Source organism: Hyaena hyaena, unplaced genomic scaffold (assembly GCF_003009895.1).
Source record: "Hyaena hyaena isolate Hyena2069 unplaced genomic scaffold, ASM300989v1 scaffold_1636, whole genome shotgun sequence".
Taxonomy (NCBI): Eukaryota; Metazoa; Chordata; class Mammalia; order Carnivora; family Hyaenidae; genus Hyaena; species Hyaena hyaena.
Window position 1 is genome coordinate 217,400 of NW_024082272.1, and position 7,785 is coordinate 225,184.

General features: G+C 51.2%; 1 pseudogene; it reads right to left on the bottom strand.

The window, feature by feature from the left end:
- Positions 1-4,464: 4,464 nt before the first annotated feature.
- Positions 4,465-7,561, bottom strand: LOC120226253 (annotated as a pseudogene).
- Positions 7,562-7,785: the final 224 nt, after the last annotated feature.

A 7,785-nucleotide genomic window follows, 5' to 3' on the forward strand; every position in this document is an offset into this window, starting at 1 on the left:
TCAGAAATACTACCCTTTCAAAAATTTAAAAAAAAAAAAACAATTTAGGGACACCTGGGTGGCTCAGTCAGTTAAGCATCCGACTTCGGCTCAGGTCATGATATCAGAGTCCGTGGGTACGAGCCCCGCGTCGGGCTCTGTCCTGACAGCACAGATCCTGGAGCCTGATTCAGATTGTGTCTCCTTCTCTCTCTGCCCCTCCCCCAGCTCACTCTCTGTCTCTGTCTCTCAAAATAAAAAAGACTGCTAGGAAATTTTTTTTAAAAGTAAAAGTCTACTATTCAATTTCCAAACATATTGGGAAATTCTAGCTATCACTTCTTCATTGATCTAGGACATTTACAATTATGATCAAAGAACATCCTCTCTGGGTTTCATTCTTTTGAAATATATTTAGACTTGCTTTATGGCCAAACTATGGGAAAGGGGAGAGAGGGAAACAAACCACAAAAGACTCTTAACAATGGAGAAAAAACCAAGAGTTGATGGAGGGAGGTGGGTGAGAGATGGGCTGGATGGGTGATGGGTATTAGGGAGGGCACTTGTGATGAGGATTGGATGTTGCCTGTAAGTGGTGAGTCACTGAATTCTACTCCTGAAAACAATATGCACCCTTATGTTAACTAACTAAAATTTAAATTAAAAAACTATTAACTTTTTAAAACATATCATGTATTCTTAGAACATATCCCCAGGCACCTGAGCCCTACATAGGGCTCTGTGCTGACAGCGCAGAGCCTGGAGCCCACTTCGGATTCTGTGTCTCCCTCGCTCTCTACCCGTCTCCCACTCAGTCTGTCTGTCTCTTCCTCTCAAAAATAAATATTAAAAATTTTTAATAAAAATTTTAAAAAGTGTAGAGAGAGTTTATAGTTAGTATCTCACTTTGTTCCTTCTCATTTTTTAAATATTTTATTTTATTTGTGTGAGAGAGACAGTGTGATCAGGGGAGGGTCAGAGAGAGAGGGAGAGACAGAATCTGAAGCAGACTCCAGTCTGTGAGCTAGCTGTCAGCACAGAGCCCCACGCGGGACTAGAACCCACAAACCATGAGATCATGACCTGAGCAGAAGTCAGATGCTCAACCGACTGAGCCACCCAGGTGCCCCATGTTCTTTCTCATTTCTCAATAGCTTTTCTGCACATTTTACTTCTATAACCCCTTCCTTCCCCTCACTAGGCTCTCGCACTATTGGGCTTCCTTTATGTCCGCAGGCATGAAGTATTTTCCTGCCTCAGGGACTTGTTTTTTCTGCCGAGAATACCACTTTCCCCCATTCTTCATTTGGATGACTCCTTCTCATTCCTCCTTATGCCTCACTTCCATTGCCACCTCCTCAGTTATGCTAACTTTGTTATTTCTTATCCCATCACCGTCCTTGTTTCGTCCTAGACATATCACAAACAATTCTTACTTTTGTCTATTGGATATAAAAACAGTTTTCTTTTCTTTTCTTTACAAATAGTTTATTGTCAAGTTGGTTTCCATATAACACCCAGTGCTCATCCCCACAAGTGCCCTACTCCATGCCCATCTCCCCCCTCCCCCCCGACACCCATCAGTCCTCAGTTTGTTCTCAGCATTCAAGAGTCTCTCATGCTTTGCCTCTCTCCCTCTCCACCACCATTTCACCCCTTCTTCTCCCCCATGGTCCTCCATTAAGTACCTCCTAATCCTCCTATACGTGCAAACATATGATATTTGTCCTTCCCTGCCTGACTAATTTCGCTCAGCATAACATCCTCAAGGTCCATCCATGTTGCTACACATGGCCAGATTTCATTCTTTCTCATTGCCATGTAGTATTCCATCATATAATAAACCACATCTACTTGATCCATTCGTCCATTGATGGAAACGTAGGCTCTTTCCATGTTTTGACTATTGTTGAGATGCTGCCATGAACATTGGGGTACATGTGCTCCATTGCATCAGCATTCCTATATCCCTGGGTAAATTCCTAGCAGTGCTATTGCTGGGTCATAGGGGAGTTCTATTGTTAATTTTTTGAGGAACCTCCACATTGTTTTCCAGAGGGCCTGCACCAGTTTACATTCCCAGCAACAGTGTAGGAGGGTGCCCATTTCTCCACATCCTCGCCAGCATCTACAGTTCTCTGATTTGCTCATTTTAGCCACTCTGACTGGTGTGAGGTGATATCTCAGTGTGGGTTTGATTTGTATTTCCCTGATGTGGAGGGGTGCTGAGCATCGTTTCATGTGTCTGTTGGCCATCTGGATGTTCTCTTGGGAGAAGTATCTGTTCATATCTTCTGCCCATTTCATTACTGGGTTGTTTGTCTTTTGGGTGTGGAGTTTTGTGAGTTCCTTATAGATTTTGGATATTAACCCTTTATCTGATATGTCATTTGCAAATATATTTTCCCATTCCATTGGTTGCCTATTAGTTTTGTGGATTGTACCCATTGCCTTGCAGAGGCTTTTAATCTTGATGAGGTCCCAATCGTTTATTTTTGCTCTTGATTCCCTTGCTTTTGGGAATGTGTCACGTAAGAAGTTGTTGCGGTGGAGGTCAAGGAGGTTGTTTCCTGCTTTCTCCTCTAGGGTGTTGATAGTTTCCTGTCTCACGTTCAGGTCCTTAATCCATTTAGAGTTAATTTTTGTGAATGGTATGAGAAAATGATCTAGTTTCATTCTTCTGCATGTTGCTGTCCAGTTCTCCCAGTACCATCTGTTAAAGAGGCTGTCTTTTTTCCATTGGATATTCTTTCCTGCTTTGTCAAAGATTAGTTGGCTGTATGCCTTTGGGTCCAGCTCTGAGTTCTCAATTCTGTTCCATTGGTCTATGCGTTTATTTTTGTGCCAATACCATACTGTCTTGATGATCACAGCTTTGTAGTAGAGGCTACAGTAGAGGAATCCGTGTCCCTCTGTGTTTCGTCACCAAAAACCCAAACTCGTGGGTAAATCTCCCGGGTTTAAGCCCTTCCCCTTCCCTCTAGAGGTCCAGCCAAGCCAGGAGCATGGAGGCCCAATAAGGGCGCGGCTCCTCCAGGGTTCCCGCCAGCCAGGAGCACAATGGAGCAGTGGTTCGCTGCCTCTCCAGGACGCGTTGGCACACAGGGATATGGTGCACAGGGTTCTTCTGTTCCCCGAGCGGAGGTTTTTCTGTTTACCAGTAACAGGGACCGTATCTTGAGTAGTTTCAGACTCTCTCTTTCCCCTCTCACTCCCCTCAGAGGGGGATCGCCCAGTCCCTCCAGTCTCAGATCCCTCCCCGATTTTATCTTCCCCAGTTCGCACTCACGTTAGAAGGCTTTCTCAGTGGATTCTGCGTCCTTTCTCTCCCAATCTCTTGGGTTCTGTAAGGTTTCCTATGGCTTCAGATCTTTTCCATGTGAGATATGGGGACGAGTACAATGTACGGAGCTCCCTACTTCTCTGCCATCTTGCCCCTCCCTCCCTAAGAACAGTTTTCCATCACTCACTTGTAGATTCCAGAGGTCAGAGATGTGGCTTGTTTTTTGCTCCATTAGCACAGTGTGTAAACAAGATAAAGCAAGACAAAGGTCTGTTGAATGAATGTCTAATACAGAAGTCAGTCTCTATATAAAGGACTGAGCTATAGAACAGGCCCAATTTTCAAAAACACATTTACAAGAATGCATATGTATCCTTCATGTTGCCGTTTGTTACATCAACCATGATTTCAAAAACAAAAACAAACACAATGATGTACTATGAATACAGTCCTGGATTGGCAGGCCTATAGGAAACTAAAAATAATGCAGTTCTGATACGTAGTTTTATGGTGTTATGACTTGATACATGTAAATAGCTTGAGAACCTAAGAGAACAGAAAGTTACCAAATGCCTCAAACTATCCATTCATGTATTCATTCATTCATTCATTCATTCATTCAACAAAGATATGCTTAATCAGCTGCTATACATCCAAATCCCACGTGTCAGCCAATACACACTTGAGGCCTTTCCAATCCATCAATTTGGTTTATATTCCTTCATTTTATATGACGTTTATCTTCCCTCATTTACAAAACTGTAAGTCTTTTTAGGGGCTTTTATCATGTGTTGCAGAAATAGGGGTACACATAAACAGCACGCAAACAGCAGACCTGGCTACTCAATTTTACCACTCATGCTCACCAAGCTTGAATAGCCTCAAAGACCCTTGCAACGCTCCGCTTCAGGCAGACACTAGTGGTCATGAGGGATAGCACCCAAAAGGAACCCTAGGGGTGCCTATTCTGGGTGGAAGAAAGAGCCCCAGCTTTGCAGTCAGACCACACTGTATTTGAATCCATGTAGCAGAAGAATAATCCATGCCTGGTTGCTCTATCAGATATAGATAATCCTACCCACTTTCTCTTTGGTAAGAGAATTAAGTGAGATAATATATTTGAAACATCTGGCACACACAGGGTATGCAATATATGCTTTTGATGCTATTAATTTCCCTCCAAGTAAGCCTCATAGAGTGTTTCACATACAGCGATGGCTTATTAAGATGGGCTGGCACGAACAGAAACCTTCCTGAAGCAAGCACAATGGGTCACAAAGACTGAAAAACAAGACAAGGGAACAACAACAACAACAACAACAACAAACAAAACCCAACTTCCTCCCTCTATCCCCTCTATCCACACAACACATTATATCTCATTTTCTTTCCATACATTTAATAGAAAGTATGGGCAGCAGGAGATGCTCAGAGAGTTCTTGATTGAAAATCCTAAGACTGCATCTTTTGTTCTTAAGGGCTTTTCTTAGCTTGACCTGATTTTGCTCCAGAGGTGAGGAATGTAAGATCTGGTGGCATATTTGGGGCCTTTGGGGAATCAGAATCAAAGGGTGGGTAAATACCTGATGGGGGTTGAGGGGAGAAGGAGGTAGCGGCGAGGAGGCTTGCGCCCTTGGAGTCAGCGCCAACCCCTGCAATGGGCATATGGTGCGGGAGGAGACCCTGGCCCCTAGCAGGGAGAGGTGGCCACAGTGTAAAGGGGCGAAGGGTCCGGGTGGCAGGAGGCAACCGAGATTCCAATTCCAGGGACTTGACACCTCAGGGAGAGAGGGAGGCGGCTGCTCGAGGCAAGGCTATTGTTCTCGCCCTCCTCTCTCTGTCTCCACCTCACTCTACTCTTTTTTCAGAGCCTTACTGAGTTGCAGGCGGCACACACTCCTTACCTACCTCACACACGGCGGACTCACACATGTACCCCCTCCCTTTAGGCAGCCTTCCGTGTTTACCTAGAAGCTAGGATCTGGAATCCTAGGGGTAGACCCCTCCTCCAAACCCAAGACTCCCGGGGCCAGGGCTCCTGGGCCTTGTGTGTCTCAGATCCGCTTCAATCCTAGGCGGGAGGGGACGGCGAGCGGGTGAAGGGGGCAGAGACCACCCCTCACATACACAGGCGCTCAAATCCACACCAGTGCAGAGCCCAGCGGGCCCTCTCTGCGCTCTGAGCAGAAGTTGGTTTCCCGGACGACCTTCCCCACGACGCGAGGGGTGGGGGAGCGCCGTTGCCCCGCGAAAGGTGGAGAGGAGGGAGAGCGGCGCCTGGAGGGGAGGCGGCGGGGCGGGGGAGGCAGCCCACCTGGACATGTGCTCCATTTGCTGCCGGGGCGCTTTCTCCAGCCACAGCTTGGTGAAGATGTCTACAATCACCATGACGGCCACCACCCCGCGAATGATGTAAACATTCAGGTTGGGCTTGTCCTTCGTGAGGTCGTGCAGGGGGTCGTCATTGCGCGCGCGCGGGCGGGGGTGGGGGGGGAAGGTCTTGCTAGCGTTGAGCCACAGTGGAGTATCTTAGTTGGTGCAGGTGCTCTAGTTCAGTCGCCGCTTCTTAACTGTGCAGCAGAACCGGAAGCCACGAGTCCCGCAGCAGAAGATGAGGTCGCCAGAGCTGCGATTGAACCCACTGGCCCATGACCTTGAAGTAGTCCCCGCAGAAGTCCGGGTTGGGGGCGCGTCGGAGACCCCCGCGCCCTCACCAGCCTCTCCAGAGGCAGTCCGGGAGCAGTAGCCCAGCGCCGGCACCACCACGCTGCGCAGCTGCTCCGGCTGCCAAGGCCCCGCCCGCTCCTGCGCCGGCACACCTGTGCGAACACCTCTGTGAGTAAGGAGCGGAGGAGCAGCCGGAGGCCTCAGCTCCCAGTCCGGGCTCGGCCGCCCGGCCGCCGCTGCAGCCGCTGCAGCCGCCTCTCAGGCACGGCCGAAACTGCCGAGGCTGCTGGCGGGGGCTGCGAGCCGCCGTGTGAGGCAAACGCGGGGAGCGGCGCAGGGCAGTCGTGGTCGGCTACCACTGCTCAGCCCGCTTTCGCCTCCAGCGCGCTGCGCTCGCGGGGCCGGCCAGGGAGGAGCGCGTCTGGCCGGGCGTGGGGAGGATGAGCGGGGGCAAGTGCCAGGTGCAGGGCCGGCGGGCTACGGGGAGAGGCGGGGGCCGGCGAGCAGGGGAGAATCGGTCTCTCCGCGCCTCGCCTCGGCCGGCGGCTCCGGACTCGCTGCCTGCGCCCGCTCGCAGGATCCTTCTCACCTGACCAGCTCGCCAAGTGCGCTGGAGAGAGCGAAGCAACATTTGTGGAATGAAGGGAGGGCAGGAGGAAAGGGAGAGGAGGAGGAGAGCGGGCAGAGGAGGGAGGGGTGCGAGCTCGAGAGGGGCGGGGGCGCGGAAGAGGTGACTCGGGCTGGGACAAGTTGGGGGGCGTGCGGCGCTGAGCTAGGCTGGAGGGCGGGGAGGAGGGCGCTTTGGTAGCCACCTGGGCGGAAGGCACCTCTCGGGTTTCCGGGTTCCTGGCAGCTGCGGGACTTCCCGCGCTCTCTCCTGGCTGGAGTCCGTGGTTCAGACCCGTTCCCAGAGCAGACGTGGCTCCACCCCTCGCTTTTGCAGGCGTGCTTGCCCCGGAGTTGCTGCTCGAATTTGCCCTCCAGGGAAGGGGGGACTCGGAGGGGTTAGGGACAGACTCTGTGGCTTCCACTCCATGTCCGACTGGGGCACAGTCTCATCAAGATCGCCCCTCCATGGTGCATGGGGCCGCCTCACCCTTCCCTCCCCCTGACTGCACCCCCCAGCCAGGCGCGCATCCGGGATGGTTCTACACCCTGGGACTTGCCTGGGTCCAGGGCTGAGCTGGGAAGGCGGGGTGGCAAGCCACTGGCCCCTGGATAAGCACCCCCGGGAGAGGGCCTTGGGATGAACTGAATCAAAGACACCCAGGGGGGTAGGGAGAGGCAGCAGACCAGGCTGAGGCAGGAGCACGTCCCACTTCCCTGAAAGTCTTTCCTTGGGACTCTCCTAAGCCCCAGGACCTGCCATTTTCTGTCCCTCCAGGACTTCGGGGCATTCCCTGCGTTCCACAGTAGGGCACACCGCGGTGCCACCACTGCTTGCCCAGAGCTGGTGCCGCACAACGCCTGGACACACCTAGCCTCAGCCATCCTCCCGCACCTGGAGCCCGCACGTGGGTGTCTGGAGACGGCTGACCTCTGTACACACGGAGGCCCCCAGACATCATCACCCAATGTGGCGCAGTCCAGCCTTGCTTCCTTGGCCTCCAGCTGCCCGTCGCCCGTCAGCATTTCCAAATCTGGCCTTTCACGCAGCCATCCGTCGGCCCTCTCTCATTTCTCCCACTTCTTTCCTCTGCTTGACTTTGACTCCGATAGCCCCCAAAACAGTATTTGCACCAAAGCTCTACCCTGAATTTAGATCTCCACATGCCCCTGTGTTTTGTTGTTTTAATTACATTCACTAAGTATATACTTTGCAGGCGGCTGGGCGATTTGCAGGAAAGTGATGTCTC